This window comes from Glycine soja, chromosome 2 (assembly GCF_004193775.1).
Source record: "Glycine soja cultivar W05 chromosome 2, ASM419377v2, whole genome shotgun sequence".
NCBI lineage: Eukaryota > Viridiplantae > Streptophyta > Magnoliopsida > Fabales > Fabaceae > Glycine > Glycine soja.
Window position 1 is genome coordinate 16,958,183 of NC_041003.1, and position 17,271 is coordinate 16,975,453.

Consider the following 17,271-nt stretch of genomic DNA (forward strand, 5'->3'; position numbering starts at 1 on the left):
TGATTTTTTGCGGACGAAGCTTGATTTGTGAGTTGATTTTTGCCTTAGTTTCACTTTGGTTATTAGTCAATTGATCCAAGGAAACTTCCAAAGAAAAACGTCCGATTGATTTTTTTGATTATTTTATTCAAAGATATTTTGATTATTTTATTATTATTTTGCCTTTTTTGGTTTAACCGAGATTACAACGTGAATGATCGGATAGATTTTGTTTTAACAGTGATTAAACGAGATTACAACGCAAATGATCGGTTGAAATTCATTTTATCATTTATTAGGTGAGAAAACGGCTTAAAGAAACGGTTAAAGCACGTTAAAAACGGAAGAAAAGAAAACTGAAAGTAAGCGAAATTAAAGTGAAAATACACAAAACATGTAGGCACCACTAAGGGTGCATAAAATGAATTGAAAGATTCGATTTCGGGAACTTACGGTTGAAGACCGAAGAACGACAAAGAACGAACGAAGAACGGTGAAGAACGATGAAGAACGATGAAGAATTTCCACAAAATCGCTTACGAAAACATTACGGAAGCACTTCGACTCAATTTTTTCTTCACGAAAACGTGTTTTTTGCCCAAAATAGCCGAAATGCATAGCTAAGGGGTGATGAGTATTTTTGAAACAACCCCCCTCCCCTATTTATAGAGAAAAGGAGAGGTGCTTGCCGCCCAGAGACTTAATGAAGAAGATGTCTAAGCGCACCTGAATTACTAAGTTCACCCCCCTTTTCGTATTTTACGAAAAAGTTACGGAAGCCTTACGAAAGTGTTTCAGATTTGATTGTCATTTTTTTCTCTTCCCTTTCACCAATGTTAAGTGAAATATGCTTACCCAAGGTTTTCGGAAATTTTACGGAAGCCACGGAAGCCCCGGAAACCATTTTTCAAAAACGTGGAGGAGCTTGCCACCCAGTTGCTTCCTCCTTAAGCAACCCAACTTCCAAAATGTTTCGGAATGGCCTAGACTCAAATTACTATTTACACCCTATCTTGATAAGTTCACCCCCCCCCTTTTTGTGTTTTTGGCTATTTTCTTTCCGAAATCTCACGAAACTTTACGGATTCCGTAACGACATCCATTTTCTTTCCGGAATGTTGCGAAACTTTACGGATTACGCAACAATGCTCTTTTTGACTTCTGAAATGTTGCGGAACTTTACGGATTGCGCAACAATGTTTCTTTTTTACTTCCGGAATGTTGCGGAACTTTACAGATTACCTAACGATGGGGATTAAGTACCTCAAGGCGGTCAAGCGAAGGTTGCATGCCACCAAACAATGGTCCCCGGACGAAATTAGGGTATGATAGTTCCCAAGAAAGCTAAAGAAGAAGAAAAGAAAAAAATGAGTGTGTCACGCCAATGGTGTTATGCATCAAGACCTTAAGCCTGATAATTTTCTCTTTGCAAATAAGAAGGAGAATTCTATTCTCAAGGCTATTGACTTTGGACTCTGTGTTTTCCAAGCCAAGTATGTGAGTGAGGGAGTGAGTTTCTTTGTTTCTTATTTAGTTTTTTCTTTTTATGTTTAAATCTATAGAAGTTAATCCTTTTATTCATGTCATGGTTTTAAATTGCGGTTGTGGTGAGTCGGAAAACTTTTATATTACCAAAAAATATGGTCACGGTTGCATTGCAGGGTGTCAAAAGACCTTTAATGTGTCAGAAAACTATTATCATATAATTTTTTTATAAAAAATATTTTATTTATATAATAAGAGTAGTTTTACCTACACCAAGTGGTTGTAGGTATAAGTTCTTCGAGATTTAACCTACACTCACCATTTGTATTTTATTGAGTTTTTCCTACACCAAAAAATTATAGGTACAAGTCTTTGATTTTACGTACGATAAATATTTGTAGGTAAAAGTTTTTCCTAGGTTTTACCTACACTAGATTAAACATGTAGGCAAAAGTGTCTATAGGCATAGGTCATTTTTCTTGTAGTGTAAATCTCATATGTTGATATTAGTTTCTAAATTTAGAGTATCAACTTGATTAAATTATGATAATTATATTATATTTTAAAAAAATTGCTAATATATATCAAGTCAAACCGATTTGAATACTGATCCACTGATATAATTATATCGGTAATTCATTAATCCAACATCTCGATCAATTTGATGACTGGTTTGATTCTTAAAACATTTGTCTGAATGACACTAATATCCTTGCAAGAGATAATTGAGAAGCCTTCCATCCTTAAAGCTTGGTGGCCACTTTGTCTATCAAATAATTGAAGTCTCCTTTCTTAGGGGATTTTCCAAAGAGAGGGACCCCCAAGTGGGGGTGGGTATATGGGTTCAGGTCCACGGACCTATCAATTAAGCCTGCCAACTGTGCAAGTAACGAGCCTTCTTTTTAAAAGCTTGCATAACTATAGGTGAATTTCCATCTAGTCCATGAAACTCGAGGACTTTGCGGGCTTAATCTACGAGCTCATAGACTAGCCCGCTAAACACATGATGTTGTGCTTTTTGTAAGGGTAGCACGACTAGGAGAGAGAAGACTAACTCAAAATTTTAGAACTTACAACTCAAACCTTTATTCCTCATGCCGCACCTCCCGGCCTTCTTTGCCCTGCACTGGTTGTGCCACCTCGGCATTTTTTGGTCGTCGTGCAGTTGTGCTCATACATTATTTGCTCCCTGGTAGCACTCGCACCAATGCACCACCTACGCGGCTACACCCTTACACATCGTGGTTGCAGTCAACCTCGAACTCGTGCCACAGCTCCATATCTAGTCCTGCCATCGTGACTTTCTCTTTCCACCATCGTGCTCGTGCATAGTCATCTCCCTAGTCACACTCGCACCACCTCCATGCTCACACATCATTTTTTTCATTCATTCTCGCATATCAGGGATTTTATTCTCTCTCACAGATCGTTGAATCATCCTTGATCAAACCACCTCCGGGCCCTTTCTCCTACCATTGTCGTACCTTTGTCACTCTGATTTAAACCTTGTGGGTGTAAACCCTTCTTTTTGTTTTGTGATTGGCTTTTTTTTGTGAATCTTGTCTATTTGTGGTTAAATGTGAGTGTTCTATTTATGTGATTAAATCTCTGTATATCACACCCTATACTTGGATTTCTTGTGGTTGAAATGTGATTTGTCACTCCGGTTTTAGCTTCTACTATTTACTAAAGTTTCTTAACCTATGCAACTTAATTTCTTATTTCTTTGTATAAGTTCCTCATTACATATTTTGTTGCCATGTACATGAATGAATTTGTTTCCTCTCTTATGTAGATTCATAATTATTAGTCATTAGTCAAAGGAATATGTATCTTTTTTCTTAAAAAATTGCATAGTTGAAATTTATTATATACGTTCTTATTAAAATTTATGCCAAGATATGGATGTTGCAAAGCCAGCCCCCATTCACGTGTCTAGCAGTTTTTTATTTAATATAATACTTTAAAATAAATAATATTATGTTCATAATATTTATTAAATGATTTTTATATTTTGTGATTGCTTATTATTTCAGCTTTAATTATTAAATCATGGAATTCTTTGAAGCTATGTTCAATAAAAATGTTGGGGTTGGTGTTGAAGTAAATGAAAAAAATATTTCATCTAAGGATGTTGAAGAAGATGAACTTGATGATGAACCTGAAAGGCCAAATAAAATAGCTAGGAATCTATCTTCTACTTTGTGGGTTTTTTTTTAAAAAACCTATTAAACATCTTGATTGGAAATTAAGGGCCCAAAGCAAATATTGTAAGAAAAAACTTATAAGTGGTGTAACACCCTAAAATTTCAATAACTGAAAATAGATGTTTGATGTATTTCTTGTGTTATTTGATTATTTTGATTAATTAGGATTAGTTGAAGTGTTGTGTGAATTATCCTTGTGCAATTGCTTGGGTATGGATGTTAGGTTATGTGGAGTTTGATTGACCTGTGTTGGAATTTTGTGATTTTGAGATTGACTCAAACCATATTTTGGTAAAACCATAATCTCAAACTCGTTAACCGTTAGATCGCCTTCAAATTTGGGTTGTAGGTTTGTAATCCTCATCTTCATGTTTTGACTATTGGGATTTGCAAAATAATACCTTTGGACATCTCGCTTAGCGAGACAAGCGTGCTAAGTGCAATTCCACACAGAAGATAATTCACTCAGTGAGATCAACCCACTAAGTGAGATCTGCAGATTATAAATATGTTCTTCAGTGTGAAAAACACGATTTTCATCTCTCTCTATCTCTCTCTCTCTAAACCATCACCCAAACCCTAGAAACCCCTCATCCACGACCCATGACCATTAATGACTACCACAAGCCTCCATTGCTTGCCGTCGGACCACCACACGGAGAAGAACACTTTAATCGGAGCAAAATCTTCAAAACTCAACTTGAGGATTTGATAGAGAACGTAGCCTCCAATCCTCCCTTCATAGTTTCTTTGAGGTAACCGTGATTTCTATGCCTTCTCCTAGTTAGTTTGAACCCCTCTTTGTATCTCTTGTGATTTGGATATCGTTATTGGATATTTTTACACTTCGTTTGAAAAACCCTTGAAAATGAGACATCGTAAAAGTTACCTTTTTATAAATTAGACTTCATTTTTGTAACCTTAGCTTAACCCCGGTCATAGTGGCATGATCAAAATCTTAAAATGACGTCTCTTTGATATGGATCTCAAAACACCCATTTATGCCCTTTTTAAATTGAATGGGTATTTAAACCCAAAAGTTGATATCAACCTTGTCTTTGAAATCTATACTGAATTGTCTTCGATTTGGTATACAGAGCTCTGCATTTGGACGAACAGACGTGAAACTAAGAGATCTCAGAACAACGCCACAAGGAACTAATGAAGAGAAATACATAGGTGAGGGGATTTTATTGTTTGTTTACAACTTTTGATACCATAGTTGGGGTCAGGGGACCCAATTATAGGGATGTATGTTTGTCCCTGTGAATGCTGGTTTTCAAGAAATATCTTGTTTTTAACTAATGGGATGTGATATATTTGTTATTGATGATTGAAATTGTGAATGATGTTGTTGTTGTAATGATTGGAATTTTTGGGAAAAGTCTTAATTACAGAGGAGACTCTGCCCAAAATTTTATATTTGTTCTTCTATTTATTTCTTTATTAAATTTTAAATGAGCATAAGAGTTTGCTTTGTATACCATAGTTCTCCTCTTTAACTTATAATTTTCTCTAAAATATCAGTCTCGTAGTATTATGGATTGTTGTTGTATGAGATTTTTGTTGTCTAAAGACCTGAGGAATGTGAATTTATATGTATGCATGTGAAATGTGATTGTTTGTGATGTTGATGAAATTGAGATGAGATGATGTTGATGTTGATGTTGATGTTGATGTTGATGTTGATGATAATATTGATATGAGATGATATTGATGTTGATAATGATATTAATATGAGATGATGTTGATGTTGACGATGATATTGATATGAGATGATGTTGATGTTGATGATGATATTGAGATAAGATGATATTGATGTTGATGATAATATTGATATGAGATGATGTTGATGTTGATGATGTCATTGAGATGAGATGATGTTGATGTTGATGTTGATAATGTCATTGTGATGGATGTATGTTGTGTGTGTACATGGGGGGTGCAATGACCTATTGGATATCCCAAGAGAGGGAAAGGGATTGGTTTAAAAATTTCAAGCGTCCTTGGAGAGGGAAGGGGATTGCTTAAAAAATTTAACTATCTACAGTCAGTGTTTCATACTTCATAATTGCATGGATATAGTATAAACTTTATCAGTAAGTACATGTAGTTTTTCATGAGGAAAAATACAAGTACTTGGGGGCATGTCACTCGATTTAAAACTTCCTTGAGACTCAGGCTGATCACCATGGGGGGGGGGATGGCTTGTGCACGACAAGTGATGTAAACCCATTTGCATAAGGGTTGAGGAAGGATCTTCAAAGGTATTTTTTTGTACTTGTATGAAAATTCAGAAAATGGACTGGATAAGGAGAGAGAAAGTAGCGAGTTTAAGGAGGGCTGAATGGTAGGGATTTGGTTCAAAGTCTGAATGTGTTTGGATGGAGAATGAGGGTTTAGAATGATGAAGAAGGAGAATGAAGAAGGTGGTTGGAAGAATCACTCCTCTGGAATTGGTGTCATACGCAAGGTGGTGTTCCTTGATAAACCAATTTCTTGAATCACTCAAGTAACTAAGGAGATTCACTCTCACACTTTAGAAGGTGATTAAAACTCAATTCAAGGTTTGTCCTTTATTAGAAAATGCACAGCCCAGAAGTAGGAATGGCATCAAGTTGGTTACAAAAGTGAAAAGATTAAATGATCACCAATAACAACAATTGATGGTGTCATTATACCTAATTAAAACTAGAATTAAGACAAATGATCACCAATAACAACAATTGATGGTGTCATTATATCTAATTAAAACTATAATTAAGACACAAAACATGTGGAAAAATGCGCAACTCTTGGTCAGCCATGAGGCAGCCACAAGCCTAGAGTTTCCACCTTATTAAACCTTAATTTCTTCAAATTAAAACAAGCCCATTGGTGGTGCAAATCCAAAATTGACAGCCACTTTAACACAAGTTTGGGCCTTTATTTCAACTAACAAAATGCTAATAAAATCACTCAACAAAGGTGGCACCCTCTACTCTTCTTGGAACATGATGCAATTGACAATCCAAAGCTTCTCCACTTGTAACTTGGGCCTAAATCCAAATAGCATGGTTAACACTTGTTGAAGAGCTTCCTTGGCCTTCTTTGTTCTAGCCCTTGTCATAGGTCCTCCAAGTCCTTCTAAAGGTTCCTTGCCCTTAGTCCTTGCCATGTCCTCATCACTCTCTCCCTCTTCAAAAGGATTTTTCCTCAAATCGGCTTCTCCATCTGCATCAAAAAGAGTTAAGTCAGACACATTAAATGTAGTACTCACATTATACTCACCGGGCAATTCAATCTTGTATGCATTTTCACACACAAGCATGTTTCTAGTAGAACACTTGGGCACACATAATTTATTTTCTTTGAAAAGGTAGCCCTCATATCTATAAAAACCATATTTAGAAAACTTTTCACAATTTCTGAAGATTTCACCAAAGTTGTCATCTCCTTCATACAATTATTTCAAGCAATCAAATCCAATCATTTTTGTTTCAAGCATAGAAAGCAAAAAGTGCCTCCTTGACAAGGCATCCGCAACAATATTTCCTTTTCCCATTTTATGTTTAATAACATAAGGGAATTGCTCAAGAAATTCCACCCATTTGGCATGCCTTTTGTTTAGTTTTCCTTGTCCCTTTAAGTATTTTAGGGACTCATGGTCACTATGGATCACAAACTCCTTGGGATAAAGATAGTGTTGCCATGTTTTCAACGCTCTCACTAAGGCATACAACTCCTTATCATGAGTAGAATAGTTAAGGGTAGGGCCACTTAATTTTTCATTGAAATAAGCAATTGGATGGCCTTCTTGTAACAATACAGCCCCAATCCCAACATTTGAAGCATTACATTCAATTTCAAAAGATTTTGAAAAATTTGGTAAAGCAAGTATGGGGGCATTGGTTAACTTTTGCTTAAGAGCATTGAAAGCTTCTTCTTGTTTCTCCCCCCATTTGAAAACAACATTTTTTTAATTACCTCATTCAAAGGTGCTGCCAAGGTACTAAAATCCTTCACAAATCGCCTATAAAAACTTGTTAGGCCATGAAAACTTCTCACCTCGGTCACACTTTTAGGTGTAGGCCACTCTTAGATAGTCTTGACCTTTTCTTCATCAACTTAAACCCCTTTGGAACTCACTACAAAACCAAGAAACACAACATGGTCTTTGAAAAAAAATGCATTTTTCAAGGTTAGCATACAATTGTTCCTTCCTAAGCACACACAACACTGATTTTAAGTGTGCAACATGCAAATCAAGGGTTGTTCTATAAACAAGGATATCATCAAAGTACACCACCATAAATTTACCAATGAATTCTCTCAAAACATGGTTCATTAATCTCATAAAAGTGTTTGGTGCATTAGTTAAACCAAAAGGCATAACCAACCATTCATATAATCCATATTTAGTTTTGAAAGCGGTTTTCCATTCATCTCCTTCTTTAATCCTTATTTGATTGTAACCACTTTTCAAATCAATTTTGGAAAAGAAACAAGCACTATGCAATTCATCAAGCAAATCATTAAGTCTAGGTATTGGATACCTATATTTAATGGTAATATTGTTTAAAGCTCTACAATCGGAGCACATCCTCCAAGAACCATCTTTTTTTTTTGAACCAAAATTATCGGGACAGCACATGGACTCATGCTATCTCTTACCCATCCCTTACCAATGAGTTCTTCCACTTGTCTTTGGATCCCCTTGGTCTCTTGAGGGTTGCTCCTATAAGCTGGCCTATTAGGCAAAGAAGCTCCCAGCATGAGATCAATTTGATTCTCAATTCCCCTCAATGGTGGCAACCTACTTGGAACACTTGATGGAAACACATCCTCAAATTCTTGCAAAAGAGTTTTCACACTAGAAGCCAATTCAACATTGTCAAAAGTGTTAGTGGTCAAAACATAATTTTTTTCAAATCAACAAGTATAGGGGTTGTTTTGAATGAAACAACCCTTTGACCTCTCCTTTTGTTGCTAGAAAATTCTCCCTCACTTCAAGTGTTTCACTCATCTTTTTCCTCTCTTGTGTTTCCCTCTTTTTTTCCTCACTTTTTGAACTCTCAAGTGTTTCGCTCTCTTTTTCTTTTTCTCTCTTTTCTTGAAGAATTTTCTCTCTCATTTTTCTTTGATCCTCACACACTTCTTGTGGACTCAATGGTTTGAGCACTATCTTTTTTCCTTGATGTGTGAAAGAGATCTTATTGGTGAAACCATCATGATTAGCCCTCTTATCAAATTGCCATGATCTCCCCAAGAGTAAGTGGCTGGCCTCCATAGGAACAACATCACAAAGCACCTTATCATTGTACTTTCCAATGGAAATATCCAACTCCACTTGCTTCCTTACTTGCACCTCTCCATCCTCACTAGGCCATTGAAGCTTATACGGCCTAGGATGTGGTTTTGTGACTAAATTCAATTTAGACACAAGTCTTGCACTTGTCACATTGGTACAACTCCCTCCATCAATGATCACCATGCAAAACTTTGCCATTGATCAAACATCTAGTGTGGAAAATGTTTTCTCTTTGACTTTCCTCCATAAACTTCAATTGATGGCCAAGTAACCGCCTAATCATCAACAATTCTCCATCCGGTGTTTTCTCCACTTCCTCCTCATCATCCTCACTTTCTTCTCCCTTTTCAACTTCGGACTCACTAATGTACTCTCCATCTCTAAGAATCATGGCTTTCTTGTTAGGGCACTCATATGCATAATGTCCCAAGCCTTGGCATCGAAAACCTCTCATATCCCAGCTCTTTTTTGAGGATTGTTCTTGGAATTTTGGAGGAGTTTTTTGATGGTATAGGTGCTGCATTAGAGGTGGCAGCCCCTTTACTCTTGTCCTTCCAACTAGAAGAACCATAATTAGTGGAACTACTTTTGGCCACACTTTTCCTCTTCAATTGTTGCTCTACTCGGATTGTTTTGTGAAGCAAATCCTCCTTTTCAACAAATTCCTATAGCTCAACAACATCAAGGATATCATTATTTATACCACTAAGAAATGTAGCCATAGTTACCTCTTCATCCTCTTCTATCTTGGTTTGAATCATAAGCACCTCCATTTCTTTATAGTATTCCTCAATGCCTTTGCTACCTTGGGACAACTTTTGAAGTTTGAATTTTAAGTCCCTAGTATAGCTTGCCGGCACATACCGCTTCCTCATGATCCTTTTCATCTCAACCCAAGTTTCAACCAAAGGCTCCTCATTTCTAGCTCTCTCCCTTTGTAGTTTGTTCCACCACACGAGAAAAATCCGAGAATTCCATGGCTGCTAGCTTCAATTTTTGGGCCTCCTCATAGGTGTTACATGAGGAGATATGCTCTCTCTTGAGCTCTCACTCCAAATATGCCTCTGGATCACTTTTGCCTTTAAAGGGAGGAATGTTGAGCTTGACTCCTTCAACTCAGTTTTGCCTTGGACCACCACCATTTCCTCATCTCCTTTCTTCCTAATGACCTTCACGATTCTCTAATCTCTCAATTCTTTCATACAACTCCTCATTGTTCTCTCTCAATAGTCTTTGCATTTGAGCATTGAGAGCATCCAACAAGAATCTTTGTGCCCTATCCAATTGATGTTCACCACCACCTGACATATTCAAAATGAAAATAATAAAAGTTATATTGAAAATAGAACCTCACCACACTCAAGTGTGTCTCTCAAATATAGCTTTTTTTAATGTTGTGCACTCTTGCCTTTTTCCACTCTAGAATTCTCCTTGAGTTCTAAAGCAACTCAAGAGAAAGTTTACACAATGTTCAACCACCAATTTGTGACAAGGAAAAGACTTAGGGTTAGGCTAACAAAGGCTTTTAGAACAAGGACAAAAATTCCAGCAACTACACCATGGGATTGTTTTTTTTTTATGAAGGAATTAAACTTCAAAATTTGGCAATTCAAACCTTCTAACAACCAATTATATTACCTTCAAGAATTTTTGAAAGCTATTATAGCATGAACCATTCAGTCAAAATAAATTTTATTTTTTTAAAATAAGTTTCTGCCTTTTTTTAAACAAGAAATTAAAGGCCTAATTTTTGCAATGGTTCAGCCTCAATAAAAAAAAATAGCATGAACAAGGTAATATAAAATGGCAAAGAAGAAATTAGAAGGATGTTACCAAGAAATTTCAGCCCAAGCAATTTTGAAAAACCCTTGAACCTGGCTCTGATACCAAAATGATGTAAACCCATTTGCACAAGGGTTGAGGATGGATCTTCAAAAGTTTTTTTTTGTACTTGTATGAAAATTTAGAAAATGGACTAGATAAGGAGAGAGAAAGTAGCGAGTTTAAGGAGGGCTGAATGGTAGGGATTTGGTTCAAAGTCTGAATGTGTTTGGATGGAGAATGATGGTTTAGAATGATGAAGAAGGAGAATGAAGAAGGTGGTTGGAAGAATCACTCCTTCGGAATTGGTGTCACACACAAGATGGTGTTCCTTGATAAACCAATTTCTTAAATCACTCAATTAACTAAGGAGATTCACTCTCACACTTTAAAAGGTGATTAAAACTCAACTCAAGGTCTGTCCTTTATTAGAAAATGTGCAGTCCATAAGTAGGAATGGCATCAAGTTGGTTACAAAAGTGAAAAGATGAAATGATCACCAATAACAACAAGTGATGGTGTCATTATACCTAATTAAAACTAGAATTAAGACAAATGATCACCAATAACAACAATTGATGGTGTCATTATACCTAATTAAAACAAGAATTAAGAAACAAAACATGTGGGAAAATGGGCAACTCATGGTCAGCCATGAGGCAGCCACAAGCCTAGAGTTTTCACCTTATTAAACCTTAATTTCTTCAAATTAAAACAAGCCCATAGGTGGTGCAAATCCAAAGAGAATTGACAGCCACTTTAACACAAGTTTGGGCCTTTATTTCAACTAACAAAATGCTAATAAAATCACTCAACAAAGGTGGCACCCTCTACTCTTCTTGGAACATGGTGCAATTGACAATCTGAAGCTTCTCCACTTGTAACTTGGGCCTAAATTCAAATAGCATGGTTAACACTTGTTGAAGAGCTTCCTTGGCCTTCTTTGTTCTAGCCCTTGTCATAGGTCCTCCAAGTCCTTCTAAAGGTTCCTTTCCCTTAGTCCTTTCCATGTCCTCATCAACAAGGTGATCTCGACACTTGTTGCCTAGTTTTCCTAAGTGAAAGTGTCATGTGGACACGTTTAGGCTATTCTGACGAATGGTACCGCATTGCATTTGAGAGTTAGTCAGGTGCATACATCATTTTGAGCATAATTGATTTGAATTATGGAAAACGTTGGTGACTAGTTTGTTAAGTGCATGTTGAACTGATGGATTATTAAGAATGATTGTGGTTACTGTTATTATTTTCTTGCTAATCATTTTCATCTGGTGTTTGTTGTTTGTTGATCTTTTATAATAAACTCACCCTTGCAATTTTGTACCGTGTGGTTGGTACCTGTGATGATCGTGAACCTTCATTTGTGGGAGCAATTGAGTAGCAGTAGGTGATGTTGGAGAGAGATTCTTTTGTTGGAGCCGCCAAGCCAACATGATAACGTTGGAATTTATTTTGGAAGAGAGTTGTGTTTTGTTATCAACTCTTCCGAAGTTCCTTGATTCTTTTTTATTGGACATGTAAATTCTAGATTTAGATACATGTAAACAATGAATTATGTTCTGACATATGAATGATGTGTAGTGGTAGATGTATGTATATATATATATATAGATATATATATATATATATATATATATATATATATATATAGATAGATAGATATTTATATATTTGTGTGTTATTTGGTAGATGTATATCGCGAAAAATTCACCATCATTTTCATAATCAAATTAATAGAGCTTTCACTTAAAATTGAAATGTCGCATTTAGAGTTAGTGAGATCGTGGTGACGAGGTGGTTTGTTACAAGTGGTGGGAGTGAAAGTAACAGGTCATGCTATTCGTAAAATTAGGGAGAGTATCAAGTATGTTAAAGGGTTAGAGGAAAGAATAAGGGTTTTCAGAGCTTGTATTGCTAAAGTTGGTGGTATTACTACCAAGATGGGTTTGTGTTTGGAAGTTGTTACTAGGTGGAATTCCACCTTTCTTATGCTTGAGAGTTCACTTTTGTATCGTTGTGCTTATAGTAGTCTTGAATTTGAAGATAAAAGCTATACGAATTGTCCTACTAATGAAGAGTGGGATAGAGGTGAAAAAATGTGTGAATTTTTGCATCCATTTTATCAAATTAATGAGTTGATTTTTGGTTCCTCTTATCCTACATCTAATATGCATTTCATGCAAGTCAGGAAGATTTTATGTTTGTTGATTCAAAATGTGAATAATGAGGATGAGACCATTAGAAACATGACAATTGATATGAAAAAGAAAATTGATAAATATTAGGGTGAGTATAGCATTATTGCTTTGCTTTGGATGCATTCTAGACCCCCAATTCAAGTTTAATTTTTTTAGATTTTGTTATGCAAAGCTTGGAATTGATCAAATGGTTATCCAAGTGATGGAGGCTTGCTTGAGAAGCTTCTATGGAGGCTGGATCTTTGAGCTTCAATAAGGTCCTTCAATGGTGATTTTCAACCATGGAGTTGCAGCGGAAGATAAAGGAAAAGAGGTGGGAGGAGGCGCCATCCACTAGGGAATAAGCCATGGAAGGAGGAGCTTCACCACCAAGAGAGTGTCTTGGATAATAAGCTTAGAGAGGAAGCTTCAATGGAGGAAGAGAATGAGAGAGAGAGGGCCCCGAAATTGAAGGAGCAAAAGAGGGAGAGAAGTTGAACTTTGAAGTGTGTTTCACAAGTTTCACATTCATCAAAGTTGTGACAAGTGTTACACATGTTTCTATTTATATCCTAGGTCACTGACTATGTGAATTTCATTTTCATTTCATGTGAATCTAAGAGAAATATTCCAAGGATATGTCAAAGGCATCTTAGCATATTCCTTTAGATGCCATAAGAATGGAAGGTGTGACTCTAGCACATTGGAAAGGAATATGCCGCAAGAATATTTCAAAAGAATATTCCAAGAATATGCCAAAGGCATCTTAGTATATTCCTTGAGAAGCTAGAGAGGGGAAACTACACACCCCTTGATGCAATGCTACCCCCCAAGGGCATTGGATAGAAGACTCCAAGAATATTAGGCCAGAGATGCAAGAGAAGACCCTAGGATTCTCATGAGCCTTAGGGTAGATTTTGAGCCCATGGACTAAGTATGAGCCCACTTATCTTTGTACATATTAGACTAAGGTTTCATTATTTTTGGGTCTTGTATTTAGAGCTCCATAATGCAGGTAGGGTACCCAAGAAATGTAGGATTTTTCAGCCCTTGTATTTTAGGGCACCTATACTAGTTTTTGTATTAGGGGTAGTTTTGTAATTTCACATGCATTAAGTGAAAATTTGATGTGTGTGTTGGGAAATAAATTTAATTGAATTGGGAGAATCCCAATCCAATTAAATTTTAGAGGGGGAGGTGCGCATTTGCTTGCTACACCCCATTGTCACATCATATAGTCACACTTTGTGCATGTCCTTCATGCTTTACATGCCTCATGACACCTAAGCACACTTAGTGGAGAATGTTGGACTTGATCTTAGATTAGTGGGCTGAACCATAGATAAAATTCACTAATCATAATTAGTGATTTGGCTCCACAAATTCAATTTCAAATTCAAGTGAAATTTGAATAGAAATTCAAATTTCCCTCCAATTTTGTGTGACACTTAGGCTATAAATAAAGGCCATGTGTGTGCATTTTTGAACTTTGATCATTTGATAATTACACTTCAAAGTTCAGACCTCTTTTGAGGCATAAAATTTCGTGCTCCTTCTCTCCCTCTCTCTCCACTCATCTTCTCCTACCTTCAAGCTCTTGTCCATGGCTTCCTATGGTGGTGAGCTTCTTCTTGACTCATTTTCTCCTTGAATTGGCGTCTCCAATCATCTTTCTTCCTTCTTCATTCCAATGCCATTAAACTTCAAGAAGCAAAGGACTCCATTGATGAATAAGATCCAAGGCCTACAAGCTCCACATGGAGCTACGTCACCTCTCCAATAGCTAAGCTCACCCTCATGCCAAAATAGATGAAAATACAAAAAAGTCCCTACTACAAAGACTACTCAAAATGCCCTAAAATACAAGGCTAAAACCTTATACTACTAAGGTACCCTTAACTCGTAGGGTAGGGTGTTCTTAATTTGTAGGGTACCTTACAAACCTAAAATGGACAAAATACAAGGCCCAAAAGAAGAAAAACTTATTCTAATATTTACAAAGAAAAGTGGGTTCATACTTAGTCCATGGGTCCAAAATCTACCTTAAGGCTCTTGAGAACCCTAGGGTCATCTCTTGTATCTCTGGCCCAATCTTCTTAGAGTCTTCTATCCAATGCTCTTGGGGGGTAGGATTTGATGCAATCCTATCCCGCAAGGGCATTGGGTAGAAGAATCCAAATAGATTGGGCTAAAGATCCAAGGGTAGGCCCTAGGGTTTCCATGAGCCTTAGGGTAGATTTTGAGCCCATGGGCTAAGTATGAGCCCGCTTATCTTTGTAAATATTAGAATAGGTTTTTCCTTCGTTTGGACCTTGTATTTTGGCCATTCAAGGAAGCTACCTAGTCTATAAATAGAAGCATGTGTAACACTTGTTGTAACTTTGATAAATGAAAGTCTTATGAGACACACTTCAAAGTTCCACTTCTCTCCCTCTTTTATTCCTTCAATTTCGTGCTCCCCCCTCTCTCTTTCTTTTCCTCCATTGAAGCATCCTCTCCAAGCTTCTCATCCAAGGCTCATCTTGGTGGTGAAGCTCCTTCTTCTATGGCTTATTCCCTAGTGGATGGCGCCTCCTCTCACCTCTTCTCCTTTGTCTTCCGCTGCATCTCCATGGTGGAAAATCACCATTAAAGGACCTCATTGAAGCTCAAAGATCCAGCCTCCATAGAAGCCCCACAAGCAAGCTTCCATCAGGATTGCATCACCAAACAAAGTTAAAAGTTGTGAAGCACAAGTTGTATACTCTATATAATGAGTATGTTAAGTTGTTTTTGAAAGAAGTTGTAACGACCCGCCTCGCCGCTATGATATCACCACTCTAAACCATGAAATTTTTAATTTTTAATTTTTAATTGAAAACTCCATTAATTTGCTTATGAAAAATGAAAGTAAATTTTTCACGATATACATTCACCAAACTACGCACCATTACTTAAATGAATACATACATATATATATATATATATATATATATATATATATATATATATATATATATATATGTATAGTAACTCAGTACACATCATTCACATAATGGAAAGTAAATTAATTCATACATATAATTAAATCTGTGATTTACATCCTTAATTCAAAAAAAGAATTATGCAACCAACTACGGAGGATTTGATTAACAAAACACAACTCTCTCCCAAAATAATCCTAACGTCATCACGTCGGCTTGGCGGCTCCACAAAAGAATTTCGCTTCACGTACTCTACTGTTGTCATTTTGCTCCCACGAACAAAGGTTCACGATTATCACAGGTACCAACCATATGGTACAAAAATTGTGAGGTTCCCTGACCCCAACAATGGTATCAAAAGTCATAAATTATAATAAACTCCCCTCACCTATCGTGAGCTTTACGTCAATTCCTCTTTGTGTTGCTTAGAGACCTCTCTCGTTCACGTTCGTCAGTACAAACGCAAGGTTCTATATACCAAATTGAAGGAAATTTAGTATAGATTTCAGAAATAAGGTTAATGACAACATTCGGGGTTAATTACCATTGTCAAAACATAAAGGACTAAAGGGGTGTTTCGGATTCTACTAAAAGGAGACGTCATTTTGAAATTGCGATCATGTCAATGTGACTAGGGTTCAGTGAAGATCACAAAAATAACATCAATTTTATAAAAAAATAATTTTTACAATGTCTCATTTTCAAGGATTTTTCAAAGGAAGTGTAAAAATACCTTATTACAGTACCCAAAACACAAGTGGCACTAAGATAAATTCAAACTAACTAAGATAAACTCAAGCTACATCAAACATTTTATCAAATGTTTAGTTGCTTGAATGTACATTTATTTAGTTGTGTATTTGAACTTTTACACTATCAAGACTCACTTAAGACAGTTTGACACTTTTAGTTTTAGTATTGAAATTATTTTTGTTTTGTTGGTATATTTGAGTGTTATAGATAGATTTGATTTTAAAATAATGAAGGAAAAAAATTATAATTTTATAAAAATAATTTTCCAAAAACATTTTTTTAAAAAAATTATTAATTGAACCCAAGGACCAATCCATTTATCTACAAACTTGACATACCAAATACAGACAAAAAAAAAGACATTTATTATGCAAAACAAATTTATTTGACCCACTTAAAACACAAGTTTCACGAGCTAGATGGGCCTATATGTCCACCCCTACACCAAAGTACCGGCTTAAAGAAGATTCTTCCCTAAACCCCAAATGATTTAGTAAGAGGTTCTTCATAGGCGCATCGACATTGTAGAAGATGCTTGTCTTTTCTCTAAACCAGACATTCTATAAAAAAAGATCCAATTTGAAGAACCGCTAGGA